Source organism: Cervus elaphus, chromosome 12 (genome assembly GCF_910594005.1).
Source record: "Cervus elaphus chromosome 12, mCerEla1.1, whole genome shotgun sequence".
Lineage (NCBI taxonomy): Eukaryota > Metazoa > Chordata > Mammalia > Artiodactyla > Cervidae > Cervus > Cervus elaphus.
This window is the reverse complement of record NC_057826.1, coordinates 62,918,521-62,943,134: the sequence shown is the minus strand read 5'-3', so window position 1 is coordinate 62,943,134 and position 24,614 is coordinate 62,918,521. Positions and strand designations below refer to the sequence as shown.

Here is a 24,614-nt window from a genome sequence, read left to right as displayed (position 1 = left end):
ATCGAGGTTATTGATATTTCTCCCAGCAATCTTGATTCCAGCTTGTGGTTCTTCCAGCCCAGTGTTTCTCAAGATGTACTCTGCATTTAAGTTAAATAAGCAGGGTGACAATATACAGCCTTGACGTACTCCTTTTCCTATTTGGAACAAATCTGTTGGTCCATGTCCAGTTCTAACTGTTGCTTCCTGACCTGCATACAGGTTTCTCAAGAGGCAGGTCAGGTGGTCTGATATTCCCATCTCCTTCAGAATTTTCCACAGTTTATTGTGATCCACACTGTCAAAGACTTTGGCATAGTCAATAAAGCAGAAATAGATGTTTTTCTGGAACTCTCTTACTTTTTCGATGATCCAGCGGATGTTGGCAATTTGATTTCTGGTTCCTCTGCCTTTGCTAAAACCAGCTTGAACATCTGGAAGTTCATGGGTTCATGTATTGCTGAAGCCTGGCTTGGAGAATTTTGAGATTTACTTTACTAGCGTGTGAGATGAGTGCAATTGTGCGATAGTTTGAGCATTCTTTGGGATTGCCTTTCTTTGGGACTGGAATGAAAACTGACCTTTTCCAGTCCTGTGGCCACTGCTGAGTTTTCCAAATTTGCTGGCATATTGAGTGCAGCACTTTCACAGCAACATCTTTCAGGATTTGAAATAAATCAACTGGAATTCCATCACCTGCACTAGCTTTGTTCGTAGTGATGCTTCCTAAGGCCCACTTGACTTCACATTCCAGGATGTCTGGCTCTAGGTGAGTGATCATACCATCATGATTATCTTTTGGGTCGTGAAGATCTTTTTTGTACAGTTCTTCTCTGTATTCTTGCCACCTCTTCTTAATATCTTCTGCTTCTGCTAGGTCCCTACCATTTCTGCCCTTTATTGTGCCCATCTTTGCATGAAATGTTCCCTTGGTATCTCTAATTTTCTTGAAGAGATCTCTAGTCTTTCCCATTCTGTTGTTTTCCTCTATTTCTTTGCATTGATCGCTGAGGAAGGCTTTCTTATCTCTCCTTGCTGTTCTTTGGAACTCTGCATTCAAATGGGTATATCTTTCCTTTTCTCCTTTGCTTTTCACTTTTCTTCTTTTCACAGCTATTTGTAAGGCCTCCTCAGACAACCATTTTGCCTTTTGGCATTTCTTTTCCATGGGGATGGACTTGATTCCTGTCTCCTGTACAATGTCACAAACCTCCGTCCATCAGGCACTCTGTCTATCAGATCTAGTCCTTTAAATCTATTTCTCACTTCCACAATATAGTCAATAAGGGATTTGATTTAGGTCATACCCGAATGGTCTAGTGGTTTTCCCTACTTTCTTCAATTTAAGTCTGAAAATCTTGACTTAAGTACTAGTAATTTGTGATATTGGGAAAATTACAAGTTTTCGCGAACCTTACTTCCCGCAGAGTTAAAATTCAGATAGATACCTCAATCTCTCAGGATGTTGCTGAGATTAAGTGACATAACATAGGTCAAGTGCCTGTCCGTAAAGCAGATAATTGGTTCCTATCATAAAGCAGATAATCCATTAACACCAATAATTATATTCTTATTAGTATTTGATTTATTTATATTCATTAAATTTAGCCCATGCCCATTACCTCAGGATCTTCTTTTAGTGACTAAAACTACTCAGATAAACCAAGTTACATTAAAGTTGATAATGATGTGAATTTCCTATATTACTGAACTTCTAATATTGCTTGTTTGACAAGACCTTCAACGCCTCAGATGAAAGTAAGCAGCTCCCTCCACCTATGTGTAAGTCCAGATTGGCTTCTGGAGGATTAAAGAATTTATTCCCATTCTGTACTTGTGACATCACAAGTCTTTGAAACACCAAGGTGTGGGGTATGAAGCGCATTCTTCTCTCTTTTAAAGGCATGCAATGGAAGAACTGATTTACCTTATAAGCTCAGGGCCATGGTCCAAGGGAAAGCTTGTAGAAGACCAAGGTCATCTGTTGGTGAGCATCAAGGTAATCCCAGATGAGGGTTTTTCAACCTTGGCTCTGTTGACATTTTGGAGAAAACTCTTGTGCTGTCCTGCTCTTGAGCCCAAGAGCTGCAACTACTGAGCCCACGTACCACAGCTACTGAAGCCAGCATGGTAGAGCCCATGCTCCACAGCAAAAGGAGCCACAGCAATGAGAAGCCCATGCACCACAACTAACCCCCACTCTGCAACTAGAGAAAAGCTCACACAGCAACAAAGACCCAGCAAGTCACAAATTAATTAATTAAAAAAATCCTCCAGCTAATGCAGGAGACACAAGAGACATGGGTTCCATCCCCGGGTTGGGAAGATCCCCTGGAGGAGGAAATGGCAACCCACTCCAGTATTCTTGCCTGTGAAATCTGATAGAGAAGCCCAGTGAGTTACAGTACATGGGATCACAAAAGAATCGGACACGACTTAGGGGCTAGACCACCACCATACAGGCCCTCAACACCAGTTACCACTCCTACTACTATTCTCTGGTTGACTTGCTCCATCAGTTTCTACAGCAATATTTCAAATCTTCTTCACTTAGCTCCTAATTCTCTATCAGTAGATGACTTTGTCTCCTACTTCACAGAGAAAATAAGAGGCCATCAGATGAGAAGTTCTTTAACTTCCTGTTACTAAACATACAGATTTACAAATACTTCCTGTTATAAAATTGAGGAGATATCTTCTCTATCTTGTTTCCAAGAACTTTCCTTCCCTCAGTACTTTGGACTGCCTCTACACTTACCCACTCAAGATCTATTGACTAGCGCTTCTCTTTAAAACTATTTTCTTTCTCAGTTGCATCTTACCTAGCATGCTTAAGTTTTTCCTGTCTTAATTCTAATAGCAACCAAAAAAGCAGAAACAAAAAACTTGAACACTTGTCTTCCTTCCCCATTCCCCTCAAGACCATACTTTCCAAAAGCATTCTACCACTTGTCCCCATTTCTGCATCTCCTCTCTCCAAACTACTGCAATCTATCTTTAATTCTTTTGTCATTTCATCACATAGCTTTCGCTAAGATCACCAATAACTCTGTGGTGGTATTTCTCAGATTGCATCTTCCTTGACTCCTTAGGAATAGACAACTCCTTTGAAACTCCTTTTATTTCCAGCACTGTGCTGTACTCTCAGAGGAGCCTGGAGCAGTTGCCGGATCTGCTTTTAAACCTTTAAATATTCTCAGTGATCATGGTAAAGTGTAGGCTCACTAGTCCAAAAGTACAAGATTTTCCAAGACTTGGCCATTGCCAACTTCTAAGAACTCATTTCCCGCTTCACCGGAAGATATACGAGGAGCTTTAAGCCTCTAAATAGCATGAACCACAAGGAAACTTCCAGAAGGCGCTGTGGTCTTCTTGGACTCTCCAATGCCCAGAGTCTGGAAACCTTTATCTCCCTCCCGTACCTCCGGCGCAACTCCTACTTATCCTTCATGACTCAAAACTCACTTCCTTCGGGAACCCTTTCAGATACCCTAAGAATAAAGCTCTTAGTTCATTGTGCGCCAGCGGCGCCTCGGATGTTATGTGTGCCAAGCACTATATTCTGTCCACTATAATATGTTTACATATCTATCTCCCAGTAGAGACAGAGGTCAGGGAAGGCATTCTATTAGCCGCCTTTTCCTCAGCATTCATCCGCCCAAGGCCTGGCACACGGTTTGCCCCCAGTGAAAGTTTGTTGCCTGAACACCGCCCACCTTTGGGCGGTACTCGAATTATCCGGTAAACGGGTGAGTCCCAGGGCTCGCCGCCTGCGTGGCAGGGAGATTTAAAGCCCTCGCACGGTGATTGGCTCCAGCTGCAGGGGTGTGTCCGGGCTCGCCGCGCCGGGGAAGTGCGCAGGCGCGCCGGTCTGGCTAACGCAGGCGCAAGAAGGGCGCAGCTGGGAGTCCGGCCTGCGGGTGTCCGAGCTGTAGCGGCCGGAGAGGAGTGGCTGGAACTCGCTTGGTGAGTCTCCAGGGGTGGGAATGAGTGAGCTGGCCGGGGAGAAGATTGGGATCATAATCCCAAGGAGAAAGAGTGTATCGTGACGGTTGAAAAGTTGGTGAGGTAGGGCTTAAGGGAAGAAGGTGGCGCTCTGACCGGGACTGGGCAGGTCCGGCCCTGATCGAGGACGCTGGACGCCGGGAGACTTATCAAGCGGCCAGAGGAGGAAGGGTGGAGGGATGATGGTTCTCTGGACTCTTCCTATAAACCTAGCAGAAGTAAACTCCCACTCTCTGACTTCCCACTCTCTCGGTGTTGCTGCGGTCGGGATTTAATAGACTGTATGGTGGCCGCAGTGATCAGAGAAACTCTGAACTAGTTGTTTGAAGGAGGGTTCTGCGGTTCATAGCATTGGAGAGTCTGTTCTGCCCAGGGAGGTCCATTTTTACTTCGCGGCTTTACTGAAGACACACGAAGGAAAGGGTCGGTAAAAGATCGAATTCCACAGGGGACGCGGGGCGGGGGAAAGTCCTGGAAAGTGTTTCACAGGGGACTTTTTCTCATCGTTAGTGACCACAATGCAAGGAGAGGCAGATGGGAGTTAGAAGAAACCGAAATTCGTCAAAGTTGGGAAAAGAAGATGAGAAAGGAGTATTAACTTATATCTCTCGGGGAAGGGTGGGGGCACTTGGGAGAGGAGAGTGTGGAAATTGGCAGCTTCTGACAGTGATCCCTCAGCCCTGTGAAAATACTGTAGCGTCTTAGTAGCAGATACTTCAAGAATTGAGAGTGATATTACTCCATCTGCTGTGGTGCCCTTAAGATCGGTTTTCAGATGTCCCAGTGAGATGCTCCAAGTATGGCCAGATAGAAATGGTTCTTCCACTTTCTTGTCTTGCCTGGAAATTCTTGAGACATCATTAGCAAGAATACTTTGACATCTCATCTTGAAACATTTCATAGTAAAATTTTTAAATATTACTGTTTCTGCCGCCAGCAAAGTTGATGCCAAGGCATGCAGTGATCACCTGTCATTCATTCCTTTGGCGAGAGGTAATGAGAAAAACACATTCATGTAAATAATTAGGAGAAAAACCTTTTATATTACTCTGCTCCTTTGACAGGTCATGTGAAAGTAAATAAAATGATCATATCATTTAACCTACAACTTAAATGTTTATCAGTGTTGCTAGAGTTCTTTTTTTAGATGCTTATAGTTTGTGAATATGCACTAGAAAATTGCTCTTGTCTTAGTTCCAGTGTAGGAATGATTTATTTGTGCCATTATTTTTTTTTTAAACAATATTACACCCTTTCCTGTAAACAGGAAAATTTCTGTATGCATCTTAGTGTTTGTTTCTTTTACTCTAAATCAATTTTAGTAACAAGCTCACTGAACTAAAGGTCACATCTTTTCTAATCATTGGCAACAATACCTTGAGCCAAGAAGAAAGCAAACAAACAGGCCCTGTTGCTTATGGGACATTTATGGTACTTCACTTGCTTTGAACCATTTGCTTTTTGTTATTTTAGTCACTAAGTCATGTTCAACTCTTTTGCGACCCCATGGTTGCAAGATTATAACTTACCAGGTTCCTCTGTCCATAGAATTTCCCAGGCAAAAATACTAGAGTGGGTTGCCATTTTCTTCTCCAGGGGATCTTCTCGAGCTAGGGATTGAACTCACATCTCTTTTGTTTGCAGGCAAATTGTTTACCACTGAGCCACCAGGGAAGCCCATGAACTAAACTGCCATCATAAATTTTGCATTATAGAAGTTTTACTTCAGATTTTAATAGACTTTTTAAAAACATTACCCTCTTACAAGTTTTAATCTGTGAAATCATGGTTTAGCTATATTTTATACCTTTTCTGGTACACATTATAATATGTAGCTATTAAGTACATAAGCATTGCTTATATAACAAAATCATTTCTTTTCAGCTTTAGTGTCTTTTTTTAAAATGTTTTTTAATTGAAGGATAATTGCTTTTTACAGAATTTTGTGTTTTTCTGTCATTCATCAGCAAGAATCAGCCATAGGTACACCCATGTCCCCTGCCTCCCGAACCTCCCACCTCCCTCCACACAAAATCATTTCTTGTTCTTGCTCTGCACTTTGGAAAATGCTGTTTTGGGTCTTATCTAATCATTTTTAAAATAAAATGAAAATTGAACTACCTAAACTTTAATGTTGATGGACTCCAAAATTCTCTTAGCCTTGTGATGGCATTCATTATTGTGACAGTTCTAACAAATTATCTGGTGAAACCAGATAAAAGTAGACTAGCAAAAGGGAAAAAGAGGATTTTGCTCTTTGACATTTTTGTGAAATCAGCTGAATTAAGGTTCTTTGTTTTCCTCCTGTGGTTCCTATGTCTTAAACATTCTGAAATCTGTTTTTTAACTGTGTTTACTTTGCATTCTGTATGTGTTTGCATTTATAATATATGATGTTGCTTGCATCCAAGAGTGCTGAACTTTTTATTCCAGAACTTTTTATTATTTTTATTTTGTTTTCAGGTCTGTAGATTGATAGACAAGTAAATGACAGGGACTGGTCTTTTCTTTGTCTTGGGGGTGGTGATGGTAGGGCCTTGGAACAGATGGGTCCAGTGCCTGTAACAATTGGAGGAAGTGGATTGTGGAGCCAGGAAACAGCATCTACTGTTCTTTTGTAATATTGGTGGGGGTGGAGATGGGATTCCATTTTACTCATTTAAGTTCACTGACATTTTGGTTTTGATTTCAGTTTAGATTGAATTACTACTAAAATATTTAAGTCACTATTCACTATATTTTTCTGGAATTCCTTCATCTTCTTGATTTTTGTGAGTTCTTGGATATAAAACTTGCTTAAAATTTATTTTAAAAATGTTTTGACAGTTGAGATTACCTTTAGATTGCCTCTTAATGCTTTTGGCTGCAAAAATCATTCTGATTTCAGTGTTGACCATCTGGTGATGTCCATGTGTAGTCTTCTCTTGTGTTGTTGGAAGAGGGTGTTTGCTATGACCAGTGTGTTCTCTTGGCAGAACCCTATTAGCCTTTGCCCTGCTTCATTCTGTACTCCAAGGCCAAATTTGCCTGTTACTCCAGGTGTTTCTTGACTTCCTACTTTTGCATTCCAGTCCCCTGTAATGAAAAGGACATCTTTTTGGGGTGTTAGTTCTAGACAGACCCATCACTTCATGGCAAATAGATGGGGAAACAGTGGCTGATTTTATTTTTTGCTGTTTCAAAATCACTGCAGATGGTGATTGCAGCCATGAAATTAAAAGACACTTACTCCTTGGAAGGAAAGTTATGACCAACCTAGACAGCATATTAAAAAACAGAGACATTACTTTGTCAACAAAGGTCCGTCTAGTCAAGGCTGTGGTTTTTCCAGTAGTCATGTATGGATGTGAGAGTTGGACTATAAAGAAAGCTGAGCACTGAAGAATTGATGCTTTTGAACTGTGGTGTTGGAGAAGACTCTTGAGAGTCCCTTGGACTGCAAGGAGAGCCAACCAGTCCATCTCAAAGAAGATCAGTCCTGGGTGTTAATTGGAAGGACTGATGTCGAAGTTGAAACTCTTAATACTTTGGCCACCTGATGCGAAGAGTTGACTCATTGGAAAAGACTCTAATGCTGGGAAAAATTGAGGGCAGGAGGCGAAGGGGATGACAGGGGATGAGATGGTTGGATGGCATCATCGACTCAATGGACATGGGTTTGAGTAGACTCCGGCAGTTGGTGATGGACAGGGAGGCCTGGCATACTGTGGTTCATGGGGTTGCAAAGAGTCGGACACGACTGAGCGACTGAACTGAATTTGACGCTTTTAAAATAAAATTCAGAGACTTCCCGGGTGGTCCAGTGGCTAAGATTCCATGTTTTCAATGCAGGGGGCCCAGGTTTGATCCCTGGTCAGGGAACTAGATCCCACATGCTGCAACTAAGCATTTGAATGCTGCAACCGAAAGACCCTGCATGCCACAACGAAGACCCAGAGCAACCAAATAAATATTTTTAAAAAAGAAAAAGAAAATCCAAATTTCTTGGTATAGCATATAAGCCCTTCACAACCTATGTCCTGTCTGCCTGTTAAAGCCACCTTCGCCACTGTACACGTGCACACACATACATACGTGTTTTATTCCTGTGTGTCGGTATTGTGGCCCTTTTTTTTTTTGGCCATGCTTTGCAGCTTGTGGAATTTTAGTTCCCTGACAGGGATTGAAGCTAGGCCCTGGCAGTGAAAGCACCGAGTCCTAACTACTGGACTGCCAGGGAATTCCCTGTGGCACTTCTTTAATAGTCTAAGATCACAATTTTTTTTTCTTTCTTTTTTTTTTTTTTTATTAGTTGGAGGCTAATTACTTCACAACATTTCAGTGGGTTTTGTCATACATTGACATGAATCAGCCATGGAGTTAACATGTATTCCCCATCCCGATCCCCCCTCCCACCTCCCTCTCCACCCGATTCCTCTGGCCCTTCCAGTGCACCAGGCCCGAGCACTTGTCTCATGCATCCCACCTGGGCTGGTGACCTGTTTCACTATAGATAATATACATGCTGTTCTCTCAAAACATCCCACCCTCGCCTTCTCCCACAGAGTCCCAAAGTCTGTTCTGTACTTCTGTGTCTCTTTTTCTGTTTTGCATATAGGGTTATCATTACCATCTTTCTAAATTCCATATATATGTGTTAGTATGCTGTAATGTTCTTTATCTTTCTGGCTTACTTCACTCTGTATAATGGGCTCCAGTTTCATCTATCTCATTAGAACTGATTCAAATGAATTCTTTTTAACAGCTGAGTAATATTCCATGGTGTATATGTACCACAGCTTCCTTATCCATTCGTCTGCTGATGGGCATCTAGGTTGCTTCCATGTCCTGGCTATTATAAACAGTGCTGCAATGAACATTGGGGTGCACGTGTCTCTTTCAGATCTGGTTTCCTCAGTGTGTATGCCCAGAAGTGGGATTGCTGGGTCATATGGCAGTTCTAGTTCCAGTTTTTTAAGAAATCTCCACACTGTTTTCCATAGTGGCTGTACTAGTTTGCATTCCCACCAACAGTGTAAGATCACAATTTTTGTTTTAGAGTTGATTGTGCTTTGATTCCCAGATCACAATCCTGAGATGTTTCATAATTATTATGAAAAATTATTATACTTTTACTGAGCACTACATTCTATCTAGCAAGGTGTTAAATTTTTTGTATAAGTTAACTTAGTCCTTACCACAACACTTGAAGTAATTAGTGAGAAAACAAGCACAGAGAAGTTGAGTAAAGCGTAGTCACCATTGGAAACTACTGTGCCTCCAAATACTGGGCGCTTAATCACTATACTGTCGGAAAGGGCAGTGGCAACCCACTCCAGTACTCTTGCCTGGAAAATCCCATGGATGGAGGAGACTGGTAGGCTGCAGTCCATGGGGTCGCGAAGAGGCAGACAGGACTGAGCGACTTCCCTTTCACTTTTCACTTTCAAGCATTGGAGAAGGAAATGGCAACCCACTCCAGTGTTCTTGCCTGGAGAATCCCAGGGGTGGGGGAGCCTTGTGGGCTGCCGTCTCTGGGGTCGCACAGAGTTGGACACGACTGAAGTGACTTAGCAGCAGCAGTCCCTATCCTGTATTGCTTTTTGTATAAACAAGAATGCCATTCAATCTGCTGAGGGCGAGTATTCCTTTCCGGGGATTTGAATGTTTATGTTTTCTACCTGTGGCATCTGACTCCTTATATCAGAATATTTGAGAAGCTTACCAAAAAGCATCTAAGTGAACTTGGAATCAGGGCCAAAGTACTTGGATGGCTTAGGTGAATATTTCACTCAAGCAGGATAAAGCTTTGCCAGTCATTCCCACCTCACACTTGGTATTTCCCTGGCAGATACCATAGGTATGTCTGCCAGACTGTGTCTCTCTGTTCCCCAGGGAGTGAATGCTACATTCTTGAGCCTCTTATCTTTCTTACAGATCATCCCTTTTCTGTTCTCACAGCCTTTCTTTTAGATGTGGTCAGCGTAATTGATTATAATCACATCTAGATCTTCCTTCTCAGGATTATATCCTGGTTACTTAGAGTATAATTGTGGAAATGCCAAGGTTGGGCAGAACTTGAAAACCTGGTGTTGGACATCAAGCAATTAAGTTATAATAGATGTTTCTGTAAAACTGAAGTGTAATTTTGATCATTTTGATTAGTCGTTTTAGTGGTACTTTCTCCCTCAGCAGTATGATTTCTGTCTTGAATCATGTGCTTCAGTGGTCTTTGAAACCAAGATATTTAATAGATATGATTCAAAGGTGTACTTCTTATATTTGCATAGTTTTTTTTGGTCGGGGGGGTGCGAGGGTGCTTGGTATAAGAATAAAGTTGTTCCTGTAGGAGGAAGTAGAAAGGAGACTTGAGAGAGGAAGTGAAAAGAGGAACCTAACCTTAATATAAATAAGACTCTCGTCTCATCTAAGTGCTTTCAGGAAGAATTAAATTTCCTAATCAGAGCATGGATTCTTTTTGGCCTACCCTAGGATGTTTAGAGTATTTTGGAATACAATGTGCCTGTACCTTGTGAGTATACATGTGAACATTTTTTCTTATTTTCTTCCTTCCTTGTATGTCAGCACTTCTATTGTTCCATGTTAAAAAAGGAATTTAAGAATGAAATCTAAAGAAAAACTAAATTCTTTTATGCAGTAAATGATGGTTCATGTCTGAACTTCTGCTTTGTTCTCTCTAATCCTTTTTTTCTATTCTTTCTATTTATCCTCTATTTTTCATCTTTAGGAGTCTTCAAAAAAAAGAGCTGCTTAGATGTATTGTGTGTGTCTGCACGTGCGCGCGCATACACACGCATGCTCCATCATGTCCAACTCTTTTGCAATCCCATGGACTGCAGCCCACCAGACTCCTCAGTCCCTGGAATTCTCCAAGCAAGAATGCTGGAGTGGGTTGCCAGTTCCTCTTCCAGGGGATCTTCCCCACCCAGGAATCGAACCCACGTCTCCTGCATCTCCTGCATGGACAGGAGGATTCTTTACCACTATGCCACCTAGGAAGTCCGTATTGTGCATATCCTTGTACTTTGTTAGGTGCCATCCCAGATACCTAATAATTCATGACATGAGGTACCACGTGTGAGGTAGGGATGATTGGCAAGGCTTCCAACAGCCTGAATGAAATATTCACCACAACCATCCAAGTATTGTGGCTCTGATTCTAAGTTTGCCTGGAAGCTTTCTGATTAACTTCTCGAATATTCTGATACTAGGAGTCAGATGCCACGGAGTACGTAACAGATAACATGAGTGAAAATGGGTAGTTCATTAATAATCATTATTTCATGAGTCTTTACTCTGTGCTAAGCATGTTATGTAGCTTAACTATTAATAATTTTATTTCTGAAACAACCCTCTTGGTAGAATTGTTGTCCTAATGAATGAGGAAACTGAGACTTGAATAGGCTAGGTAAATTGCCTGGGTACCAGAGCGAGAATGAACTCAGGGTCTGTCTGACACCTGAGTCTGTGTTATGGACCACCACATTATGCTCATCCAACACCGTGTTTTAAAGTGTCTCACCTTATCTGGGAGCAGCAAGTGTAGTCACTGGAGAATTGTGGCTGAAGTCATATTCAACCCAACGAGGCCTTGACAGCATTTCAGATGGTCTTCACTGTTATGCCCGATGTCCGAATCCCTGGGCGGGAAGAGAGAAGGCTTCTAAGACAATGCAACTCTCAAAAAAGGGAAGTTTATTGCTGACTCGAGTCAGGGCTTACTGCCGCAACCAACGCAGTGGTGCAGGGTCAGAAAGTGCTGAGCTCAAGCTGTTACACAAATTTTTAGGGTGAGCATAAGCAGTTGGTAGCTGGCTTAAGCGGATTGGTTACATGTTTGCAAAGTAATCTTACTGGCTCAAACCTTCAAGGGCTTTTTGCAAACTTGAGCGTTCTCGGGCTTTTCAGCTTTCCCCTGATAGGTTCCCTTTTTCTTACTGGGCGCATATTGATTGGCTGGCTCCAGGTGGCCTGATGGGGGTAGGGAATCTTACCATTTCGGGGGAAATCTAAACTTAGGTCTGGGCCGCCTGTCAAAGTGTTAGCCCTGGCAGCCTCACAGTCACCTCAGTCTAGGAAGACTATAGTCCTATAGAGAGATAGAATTTATGTGCATAAAACAATTAGAAAACTTAAGTGAAATGGAAAACTGTATATATTTGGAGGCAATAGAGAAGAATGCTTTATTTTCCATATCCTAACTACAGTGTAGCATAAAATACACGTTGCAAAAGAAACAAAGGTAATTTTCTTAACATCAGATATGTTCCTTTACTTGACAACAGATGCTTGAAAAGTGCTTCTGGTATGTATTGAGAGAGACATGTTCTAGGACCAGGGTTCCTTTCTGCTGTGCTTTCAGACTAGGCAGGCTGCTGACTCCTCCTTGCTCTCCATCTTGTTCTCCAAGAGTTTTCAGCTCTCTTGGGGAGGTCACCATAGCTACATGGTACTTTTTACCCGTTCCCTTCTGAGAGCCCTGGCCTACAGTTTCCCTCTTCAGCTGGACTCTGTTCCCTCTTGCCATCTTATGACCACACTCCTCTGCCTTTTCTTTCTCAGCTAACATCAAGTCTGTTCCAAAAAGTATACCCCCACCCCTGCCACTTCTCCAGTAAAGATTGTGTAATATATAGAGAGCCTAAGAATTACACTTTATTCTCATAGCATATAAAAGTTAGACTAGGTGATCTCTGAGGTTTATTTCCCTTTAGAGAGTTCTCTGAGATGAGAATTAAAAAGAAATTTTATTCACACATAATTGGTTAATTAAGCAGAAAATTTCTATAGGCTTGTATTTTCCAATTGGTGTTCCGTGGAACCCTGGATTCTTTGGGATTAATAAAAAACATTATTGGAAGGAAAGGTTTTATGGTCATCTATGTGTGAGTGGGACAGAGTTGAACAGATTTCTTCACTGCTTAAGACTTCTGATTTCCAGTCAAGAATTTAATGAGCCAGCCAGTCTATAATGTGAGGATAAACATGAACGCTCAGAGGAGATGGGAAGATATAAGAGTTAAATATCTTCATCGTAGAAAGTCAGTGGATGATACCCAAAACTGACAAACATCAAGAAACAACACCATAAGCATGATTTAGAGATTGGGAGTTAAATACTAAAACGACTAACTGTTGAAAATTTTTCTCTCGGGTCCTGGGAGCAGGAATTGGTTTGGGGGAAGAGGGAGGGCAGGGGAACTGCTATTTATTACTGCTGTATAACTATTTGATATCTCAAACCACGTGTATATACTTCATTAAAATTAAACATGGAAGAATATCACATCATCAAAAATAATTTTTAATGGCTGAATGACATTCCATCATGTAGTTATACCATACTTTTTCAATCAGATCTCTCTTATCATTGGTTATATAGACCTCTCTGAATTTTTTAACATTATAAGTAATACTGGCACTTAGGTATTTTTGTCTTTATCTGTGATTTTTTTCTAAATTGATAAAAATGAGAAAAGGCCAGAGAAGAGGGATATTTTAATTTTTCTTGTATATATTTCATTATCTTTTGAGAATTTTGATTTTTTTAAATCAGCATTTTATCTTCTTAAATAATGTTCAAGTTAAACTTTAATTTTTAGGAGTAAGAATTGAAATGGCCGTAGATAATCTGGATGCAAAATGCATCACTGCTTCCACTTTTCTGCCTTCTATTTTCCATGAAGTGATGGGAGCAGATGTTACGATCTTGGTTTTTTTTAATGTTGAGTTTTAAGCCAGCTTTTTGACTTTCCTTTTCCACTCTCATCTAGAGACTCTTTAGTTCCTCTTCACTTTCTGTCATTAGAGTGGTTCATCTGCATGTCTGAGGTTGTTGATATTAAACTATATTTAGTTTTAATGTAGCATTAAGATTTATTGATAGAAATAATAGTGTCTAACCTTTTGTAATGACCATTTTAAGTCTTTCCAAAAAATCAGTGTTTTCAAATAGACTAGCATGTAAGTAATGCATTGGTTGTTGTCTTATTTAGGTTTCACTTTCTATTGCACAGTTATTAATAATAGCCAGGAATACCAGTTTTAAAGTAATTTCCTCTCATTACAAGAAGTAAAACCTGGAAGTTTTTTTCCTTTTAAAAATACAGAAAAAAAAAAAAATAAAAAAAAAATAAAAATACAGAAATACACGTTTTCAGAATTCCAGGAAATTGGAAGGAAGAAGTTACTGAAGAAGGCTATAAGGTGTATTTCTTAACATAGTTGTTCTGCCATTTTCCAACCATTTTTCTTCCTGGAAAAGAAAGGTGATCAATTTAATCTAAAATATACTTTTTATTTCAGTGGTGCCTACTCTTTAGCTGCTATCATTTATTATTTTAACTAAATCTTTAACTTAGATTTTACACTGTGGCAGAGAATAGTTTGTTTAGCATAGGAAAAGCTACAAAATTAATGTTTTCCTTCCTGTCTTCCTTTTAATTCCTACTCAAACTTTTTTCTTTTATTAGTCTATTCTTTCATGTAGTCTTTCTCTACTCTTAAGACTTTTTCAGTTTTTTTAAAATTTGAGATATTATTCATATAACTTAAAATTCACCATTTTAAAGTATACCATTTAGTGGCTTTTAGCATATTCGTATGACTGGAGCCATCACCACTAATTCCAGAACATTTCCATTACCCCCAAACAGCCCCATACCTATTGATAGTCTGTCCCACCTCCCCCTGGCAACAACTGATCTACTTTCTGCCTTTATGGATTTATCTATTTTGGACATTTTATATAAATGGCATCATACAATATGGGGCCTTTTGTATTTGGCTTTGTTCAGTAAGAATTATGCTTTTGAGGCTCATACAAGTTATAGCCTTTTTATACAGTTCACGGGGTTCTCATGGCGAGTATACTAGAGTGGTTTGCCATTCCCTCCTCCAGTGGATCACATTTTCTCAGCACTCTACACTATGACCCGTCCGTCTTGAGTGGCTCTGCACAGTATGGCTCCTAGCTTCATTGAGTTCCTTTGCCATGACAAGGCAGTGATGTGGAAACTCTTAAAGAGATGGGATTAAAGAGATGGGAATACCAGACCATCTTACCTGTGTCTTGAGAAACCTGTATGCAAGTCAAGAACAATAGTTAGAACCTTGTACAGAACAACTGACTGGTTCAAGATTGAGAAAGAAAATAAGGCTGTTTATTGTCATCCTGTTTATTTAACTTATATGCAGAATACGTTATGTAAAATGCTGGACTGGATGAATTACAAACTGGAATCAAGATTGCTGGGAGAAATATCAACAACCTCAGATATGTGAATGATACCACTTTAATGGCAGAAAGCGAAGAACTAAAGAGCCTCTTGATGAGGGTGAAAGAAGAGAGTGAAAAAGCCAGTTAAAACTCAGTATTAAAAACCTAAGATCATGGCATCCAGTCCTATCACTTCATGTCAGATGGAAGAGGAAAAGGTGGAAGCAGTAACAGGTTTCCTCTTCTTGGGCTTTGAAATCACTGCAGATTGTGACTGCAGTCATGAAATTAGAAGACGATTGCTTCTTGGCAGGAAAGCTGTAACAAACCTAGACAGTGTGTTAAAAAGCAGAGACATCACTTTTGTCCACAAAGGTCCATATAGTCAAGGCTGTGGTCTTTCCAGGAGTCATGTATGAATGTGAGAGCTGAACCATAAAAGAAGGCAGACCACTGAAGAATTGATGCTTTTGGACTGTGGTGCTGGAGAAGACTCTTCGGAGTCCCATGGACTGCAAGGAGATACTTTGGCCACCTGATGCAAAGAGCTGACTCATTGGAAAAGACCCGGATGCTGGGAAAGATTGAAAACAGAAGGAGAAAAGGGTGACAGTGGATGAGATGGTTGGAAGTCATCACTGATTCAATGGGCATGAATTTGGGCAAGCTCCAGAAGATGGTGGGGAACAAGGAGGCTTGGCGTGCTATAGTCCATAGGATCCCAAAGAGTCGGACGCTACTTGGCAACTGAACAACAACAACATGTTATAGCATGTAACATTCATTTCTATGGCTGAATGATACTCCCTTGTATGGACATTTGAGTTTTCCCCTGCCTTTTTTTTTTTTTTTAATTGAAGTATGTGTATAGTTGCTAAGTCATGTCCAACTCTTTGCGACCCTGTGGACTGTAGCCTGCCAGGCTCCCCTGTCCATGAGATTCTCCAGGCAAGAATACTGGAGTGGGTTGCCATTTCCTCTTCCAAGAATTGAAGTATAGTTGATTTATAATATTGTGTTAGTTTTGGGTGTACAGCATAGTGATTCAGTTTCTTTTTTTAGATTATATTCCACTATAGATTATTGCAAGATTATAACTATAATTCCCTGTGCTATACAGTAAATCCTGGTTGTTTTATCTCGTTCAGGTGTAGTAGTTTGTACCTGTTAACCCCTTACTCCTAATTGTCCCTCTCTCCTCCCTCCGCTTTGGTAACCATAAGTTTGTTTTCTGTGTCTGTGAGTCTGTTTCTGTTTTGTATATAAATTCACTTGTATTATTTTTTAGATTCCACATATAAGCAATATCATATAGTATTTGTCTTGCTCTCTTTTCATTAAGCATGATCTCTAGGTCCACCCATGTTGCTGCAAATAGCAATATTTCATTCTTTTTTATAGCTGAGTGATATTTCATTATATATGTATATACCACATCTTCTTAAACTAGTCATCTGTTAGTGGACGCATGGGTCGTTTCCATGTCTTGGCTATTGTAAACAGTGCTGCTGTGAAATCGGGGTGCATGTATCTTTTTGAATTAGTTTTCATTTTTTCCAGATACATACCTAGGAACTGGGGTTGCTGGATCGTATGGTAGCTTTGTTTTTTTAAGGACCCTCCATACTGTTTTACATGGTAGCTGCACCAATTTACTTTCCCACCAACAGTGTTGGAGGGTACCCTTTTCTCCACACTTTCTCTCACATTTATTATTTGTAAACTTTTTGATGATGGCCATTCTGACTGGTGTGAGGTGATATCTCATTGTGATTTTTTTTTTTTTCATTGTGATTTTGATTTACATTTCTCTAATAATTAAGGATATTGATTGATTGTTTTGGCCACACCCTGCAGCATGTGGGATCTTGGTTCCCCAAGCAGAGATTGAACCCAGGCCCTCAGCAGTGAGAGCACAGAGTCCTAACCACTGGACCACCAGGGGAATTCCCTTTTGATATGATTTTAAATGGATTTTTTTTTATTGCTTTCTTTTTCTATTTCATTATTAGTGTAAAGAAATGCAACAGATCTCTCTATTAATCTTGTATCCTGCTGCCTTTCTGAATTCATTTATTAGTTCTGGTACATAATTAGTTTTGTGTAGACTTAAGGTTTCTCTTGGAGAAGGAAATGGCAACCCACTCCAGTATTCTTGCCTAGAAAATTCCATGGACAGAGGAGCCTGGCAGGTTTCAGCCCATGGTGTTGCAAACAGTTGGACATGGCAGCACACACAAGGCGTAAGGGTTCTCTGTATAGATATCCATCATTGTTGTTCAGTTGCTAAGTCACGTCCAAGTCTTTGTGACCCCATGGACTGCAGCATGCCAGCCTTCTCTGTCCTTCACTGTCTTCTGGAGTTTGCTCAAACTCATGTCCACTGAGTCGGTGATGCTATCCAACCATCTCATCCTCTGTTGCACCATCTCCTCCTGCCCTCAATCTTTCCCAGCATCAGGGTCTTTTCCAGTGAGTCAGCTCTTTGCATCATGTGGCCAAATTATTGAGTCTTTAACATCAGTCCTTCCAGTGAATATTCAGGGTTGATTTCCTTTGGGATTGACTGGTTTGATCTCCTTGCAGTCCAAGGACTCTCAAGTCTTCTCCAGCCCCACAGTTTGAAAGCATCAATTCTTTGGCACTCATTTCATCTGCCAATAGTGATAGTTTTACCTCTTCCCTTCTTTGAGGGTAGGTTTGGTATTGCTGAATCCTTTTAGTTTTTGCTTGTCTGAGAAATTCTTTAACTCTCCTGTTCTACATGATAATCTTACTAGGGAGTATTTTAGGTTGCAGGTTTTTCTCTTTCAGCACTTTGAAATATATCATGCCACTCCCTTTTGGCCTGCAGAGTTTCTGCAGAGAAATTAGCTGATAGCCTTATGGGACTTTCCTTGTAACTGATACTTTGTTTTTTTTCTTTCTCCTTTAAAATTCTCTTTTACTTTTGCCATTTTAATTATGATATATCTTGGTGTGGGTCGTTTGGATTCATCTTGTTTGAAACCCTCTGTGCTTCTGTACCTGAATGTCTGTTTCCTTTAGATTTGGGAAGATTTCAGCCATAACTTCTTTAAACATTTTTGGTCTACTTCTCTCCTCCTTTTGAATCCCCTGTTATTCATAGGTTGGCACATTTTTCAATTTTCCATAGATCTTGTATGTTGCTTTCTTTTTTTCTTGTCATTTGTCTTTTTATTGTTCTGACTGGGTGATTTCCATTATTTTATCTTCCAGATCACTTGTTTGTTTTTGTGTTGTTTAGTCAGCTATTCCTTGCTTCTAGATTGCTTTTTATCTCAGCAATTGAATTATCTATTTTGACTGGTTCATCTTTATATTTTCTAGATCTTTGTAACAGTGACCTGCATTTCTGTTGATTGATTGTTGTTGTGTAGTCGCAAGTCATGTCCAACTCTTTTGCAACCCCTTGGACTGTATCCTGCCAGGCTCCTCTGTCCACGCAATTTCCCAGGCAAAAATACTGGAGTGGGTTGACATTTCCTTCTCCAGGGGATCTTCCAGATGATCTTTGAGCCTCCTAAGCCCTGCATTTCTACTGATAATCTTTCTTAATTCATTAGCATTTTTATTACTGCCTTTTGAACTCAGGATCTGCAGGGAGGTAGCAGCCACCATGCAAGACTCTGTTTACCCTGACTGTTGGCAAGCCAGTTCACGTGCACTCCTCCGAGTAGAGTCTAGGCTTCTCCAGCTCTTCATTCTGTCATGTTGTTTCTCCCTGCAGCCAGTAGAGCTTGTCTCCTTTGTGCACAGGTCTGAGATGCCCACATTGTTTCTTGACCTGCCTATTTCCCATGGCGAGAGTCTGCCCCTGCAGACCTTCTCTTTCTTCCGGATCCTTCCCAGGGTGTAGATTCCAACCTGATGCCTTTTTCCACCCTTCCCTGTTAAATGGAGATCTCTCTTGTAGCTTTGGTTGCATAGGGATTTCCAGCAATTTTCCTTGAGAATTGTTGCATATGTAGATGTATTTTGGGGTGGGGGGAGGTGAGTTAAGCGTCCTCCTACTCTGCCATCTTTATCCCCCTCTCGTTTTTTTCCCTAGTTTTTGGCTATTATGAATGATGCTGCTTTGAACATTGCTGTACCAGTTGTGTGGACAGTATTTTCATTTATTTCTAACATATGAATAAAAGTGCTGGATCATACGGTAATTCTGGGTTTAACTTTTTGAAGCCCAAGTTGTTCTTGTCTTGGGTCGTTAAGTGCTAGCAAGGTTTTTCCTCCATTAGGTACCAGAATTATAACGGGGTAGGATATTATCCAGTAGTACTTATTTGTACATTAAAAAGCAAAAACTTATCTGAAACGGTGGTTTTCAACCTTGGCTGCACATTGGAATCACCTGGGGAACTTTAAAATCTACTGGTACCTGGCTCTCACCCCCAGAGATTCTGATTTAATTCATGTGAGCAACAGCTTTGGCCTCCAAATTTATAAAGGCTCATCAGGTGATTATAATGTGTAGCCAGTGCTGGAAAACACTGCTCTAAAATGTACTCTAAGGCTGAAGTTAAGCTTTGCAACTTGAAAAACAGATAGCAGGTGCTGCAGGAAGGAAAGTGGGGCACGAGAGGATTTTCACATCCCAGGTCTTAGGCAGGTTCCTGGGATGGCCACCTATTGTGGATTCTTGACTTCACACTGGAAAGAATTCAAGGGCAAGCCATGGTAAAGTGAAAAAAGGTTTATTCAGGGAGATACACACTCCATAGACAGAATGTGGGCCATCCATATACAGAATGAGAGGCCCCTGGGTACAGGAGAGTTGTCAGTTTTTATAGGGGTTTGCAGTGTTATAGGCTAATGAGTGGGAGGATTATTCCAACTCTTTTAGAAAAGGGGTGGGGATTTCCCAGAATTGGGTCACCATCCACTTTTTGGCCATTTATGGTCAGCCTTGGAACTGTTATGGTGCCTATGGGTGTGTTATTTAGTTTGCATATGTATTGATATTGTAAGGAGTGTATACTGAGGCTCAAGGCCTAGAAGTCAGTTATCCACCATCTTGAATCTAGTTGGTTCTAACCAGTTTATGTCTTCAATGGCTATCATTCTTTTAAAGGTTGTGCCCTGGCCCTTTCCTGTCTCACAGGGACTTCATGTATATACTGGTTGCCCCTTGAACAAGGTGAGTTTAAACTGGGTGTGTACAGTTATACTTTGATTTTTTTTTTCCCAATGAATACCTACTACAGTACTAACCTAGCCCCTGCATGGTTAAAGGGTCAACTGTAGTTTTCTTCGGGCAAAGATTCTTTGTGGCTACAGATTTGATTGACTTAATAATATGGCTCTCTATTCTCCGTGTAATATGCTTAATAGTAATTGAAAACACATGCTCTGGAGCAATCTGCCTAGATTTCATCCTTGCTGTACTGTGCGACCTTGCAAAAGTTGCTTAACCTCGCTGTTCCTTAGTTTGCACATATGTAAAATGTGGGATTAAATAGTGTTTGCTGTGGTCTTAATGTTTGTGTGTCCTCCCCTCCAAAATTCGTATGTTTAAAATCCAAATCGCAGGATGTGATGGTGTTAGTAGGTAGGGCATTTGGTTGGTGCTTAAACCATGAGGGTGGAACTCTCATTAGTGGGATTAGTGTCTTATAAAAATGACTCCTAAAAAAAAAAAAAAAAAAAAATGACTCCTGAGTTGCTAGCTCCTCTCACCATGTGTGGCTGCTCCAGCTTTAAATCATAAAGAGGGCCCTCACAAGGACTTGTAAAATACCCAGTCTGGTATTTTGTTATTGCAGCCTTAATAGACTCAGTGTTGTAAGGATTAAATGAATGTGTGTATGTGTATTTATATATATTTTTGTTTCTAGAATAATGTATGTATGATGCTTTATAAGTGTTAACCATTGTAGAGTCCTCTCAATCCCCTACCCACTATCTAGACTTTCAAAATGATGAGTAAAGATTATTAAAAAGTTAGCTGTAATTTACAAATTTTTTTGTATATTTAACATTTTTTCCTAATATAAAGTTAAAAAAGTAACATAATGACCGTCCATGTATTATTCCCCCAGCTTCAGCAATCATGGCCATTCTTGCATCTTCTATAAACTTCCACTCATCTCCTTACTTTCGAATTATTTTAAAGAAAATCCTACAGACTTTTATTTAAATGGCTTTTTTCTTTAATTTATTTGGCTGTGTCAGGTCTTAATTGCAGCACCCAGACTTCTCTAATTATGGCCGATGGGCTCCATAGTGCTTGGACTCAGTGGTTGCCCTGTGGCATGTGGGATTTTAGTTCCCCAACCAGGGATCAAACCCATGTCTCCTACATTGCAAGGTGGAATCTTAACCACTGGAGCACCAGGGAGGTCCCTGGATCATTTTCTTTAATCTTCACCAAAAAAGCCTTACATCTGTTCGATAGGTCTGATAGATCTGTTACCTATCTTATAAATGCCGAAACTGAGCTTTAGTGGGGAGAGGTAGCTTGCCCAAGGTCACACAGCAAATATATTTTGGGATCAAAGTTTGGATGCTGGAGCTCCTGCTACTCATCACTATGCTAACCTGCTCTGAATGGAAGTTTCTACTTGTAAATACATTGCTTACCATGAAAGTCTAATCAAAATATGCCAAAGAGAATTGCAAATTATATCAAACTGTTAAGAGTACAGTAATAACTATAACTCATAGAGGAATTTACATCTGTGATTAAGAGAAGGAATAAAGTAGGAAACTAATTTGGTAGAATATCTTAATGCAAACTCCTTGCTTTCTGGTATAAACTGAGTTAATACCTTATAAAATCATTCTTATATTGGTCTTGTCAGGAATCGATTTAAAGTGCTGTTTCTTCATTACTTCCTGTCTCTCCCTTTTTATCAGTGGAGACCTAGATCTCCTGTTAAGTTCTAAGTCCTTTGTTCTTTGTATTCCTTCTTCCCAGGAGTATTATTTTCTTTTTCTAAATTAGCATAGATGTTTTTCAGGTTCTAAATTATAAAACAGCTGAAAACCATGATTATTCTGGTCTTTCTAGTTCTTCCTTCAGTTTAACCATCTTTGAGTCTGTGGAAGAGATAAAATTTCATGGTATTACTAAAGGAAGTGTCTGAAATTTTGAAATGAGTCATCAGGTAGAGTGCTTAGCTTATTTTCTTATATTCAACAGTTCTCATATCTTATTAAGGGACAGTGCATTCAGCAGTAAGACTGTTTACTAGACCATGAAATAACCTTGATTTCAGAGTTGATTCAGCCTTGAATAATCAATCTGGTCTTTATTGACTCAGTCACCTTAGGCAAATTATGTAAACTCGGCCTGAGATTCCCCACCTATAAAGTAGTATAACAGACATAATATGAATGTGAACATATATGAATAACTTAGATGAGTATAGACACATAGTATATGATCTGTGAGCATTTCTTCCTTCCCTCTCCCCCAAGGTTTTATAATAGAAAAGAAGTTAAGGAAGGTAAATTAGGAGTGTACTAGTAAGCCCAAATGAACCATAATAAGGAAAATAGAGTGTAAAAGCACCATGAAAAATCTTACATTTTCATATCAAAGGCATACAAACAGCATAAGATCCCAGGAGCACTGGGAAAACAACACAGATATTTTAATCTATTAGGGAATACCTAAGCAAAGTAAGTTTAATGGGATCATTGTGTCAAGTGATGTTTCATTTTCCTTCCCCTCCCTCTTCTCTGATTCTCCTTAACATTCTGGATAGCCTTTCCTGATTCTATGAGAAAAACTTCTGGAGATGATAAATATGAGTAAAGCTGTGTAGCTCATTCTAGCTCACACCCTGCCTGACACTTCTGAGCAGTTTAGTAAAGGCTAAAAAAGCCTGGGGAGTATTATTCTTTGTCTCTCTTGGGCCTTCCCCTTAACAATTCTGCTTTGTCTCTCTCACTCCCGTTTACTATAAATCATGTGCTCAACACCCTCAAAACTCCAGAGTAGAGCAGTCTTAGGCAGCTCTGTCCTGAGAGCAGCATGCCGAACATGTGAGAACTTCACAGAAGCCCGTTTCTTGTCTTGGTGTCATCTGCTCAGGGAGGAACCAGAGAGCCTAGGCAGCACTTTGAGTTCAGTGAAGGGTGTGTCCTCCGAGACGGCACCATTGCTGTGCCAGGAATGACTCTTCGCATCTGCTTCCCAGCTATATTTGCCCTTTTTTTTTTTTTAATCTGCCTTTTTGATAATTAAAGGCAAGACAATGGAATCTTCAAGTTTGACAGAGGTCAGTTTTGCATTCAAACCTCTGTTTGAACCTACCTGGAGTTTTGCTCATATGTACTAGGAGAGTAACAAATACTGGCTTGTAATTAGCAAGAGTCATCTGTAGGAGTGGAATTAAAAATTATGCAATTTGAGAGATCTGAGCTTCTTTACTTGCCAAATATTTTCCTACCCATAGGATACTACGTGGGAAAACCTAATAGGGATATCATTTCCAGGTACTAATTGATTAGTGTGTACTGCTTTTCTTATCACTTTCTGCATTGTGGGGCATTTAGGAGTTTTATATGAGAGGGATAGATAACTTTGGAGCATCCTGCCTAGGAAGGACAGGCTTAAAAGGTACCTTGTAGGGGCTCTAGGAAGTAATGGGGAAGAACGAGGCTGCCTGGGCAGGCAGATGGGAGTATTCTAGAAAAGAAAAATGTATAAAAAAGATGAAAGGGTACAAAGCAGCTTCCTTTTCTTTTCATAATTACAGCTATGAAAGATTGACAAAAGAGAAATTGTATGTAACATGAACATGTGTGATTAAAGCTAAAGTTTCATAAACAACGAGCAAAGTAGTAAAACGTGGTTCTGTTTATACTTATATCTAATGATCAGTTCTTAATTTAAGAAAGACCTTTATATCTTTTAAATTTTGTATTTATTTTTATTTTTTGACTGTGCTGGGTCACTGTTACTTGCAGACTTTTCTCTAGTTGTGACAAGCGGGGTGCTGCTCGCTAGGTTGCCGTGCGCGGTGTGTGGACTTTTCATTGAAGTAACTTCTGTTGTGGAACACAGGCTCTAGGGCACATGGGCTTTAGTAGTTGCGGCTCCTGGGCTCTAGAACACAGGCTCAAAAGCTGTGGCGCATAGGCTTAGTTGTTCCTTGGCATGTGGGATCTTCATGAATCAGGGATTGAACCCATATCTCCTGCATTATTAGCAGGCAGATTCTTTACCACTGAGCTATCTGGGAACCCCCTATATCTTGATTATGTATCTTAGTATATGAACCTTTTGCTAGAGCCACAAGTCCTACTATGGCACATAAGATGTGAAGTTAAATTTGCAACTTTGGCAGTTTAATAATTTTAATAACAATAATTTTATTAGCATTAATGTCTTTAATCAAGGCTCAAAATCTAAATTAAATCTTGGAATGGTTAGAAAGGACAG

The 24,614-nt window shown here is 40.1% G+C and overlaps 1 protein-coding gene across 4 annotated transcripts in view; it reads left to right on the top strand.

Annotated features, from left to right (window-relative positions):
* Positions 1-3,824: 3,824 nt before the first annotated feature.
* SNAP23 (synaptosome associated protein 23) overlaps positions 3,825-24,614 on the top strand; it is a 38,955-nt gene continuing 18,165 nt past the window's right edge. For 2 of the 4 annotated variants that reach the window (XM_043919133.1, XM_043919130.1), the window contains exons 1-2: positions 3,825-3,945; positions 20,295-20,360. The gene's annotated coding sequence lies outside the window, so the exon portion shown is untranslated. The remainder of the gene's footprint in view (positions 3,946-20,294; positions 20,361-24,614) is intronic. The other 2 variants (XM_043919132.1, XM_043919131.1) reach the window with 1 other exon arrangement.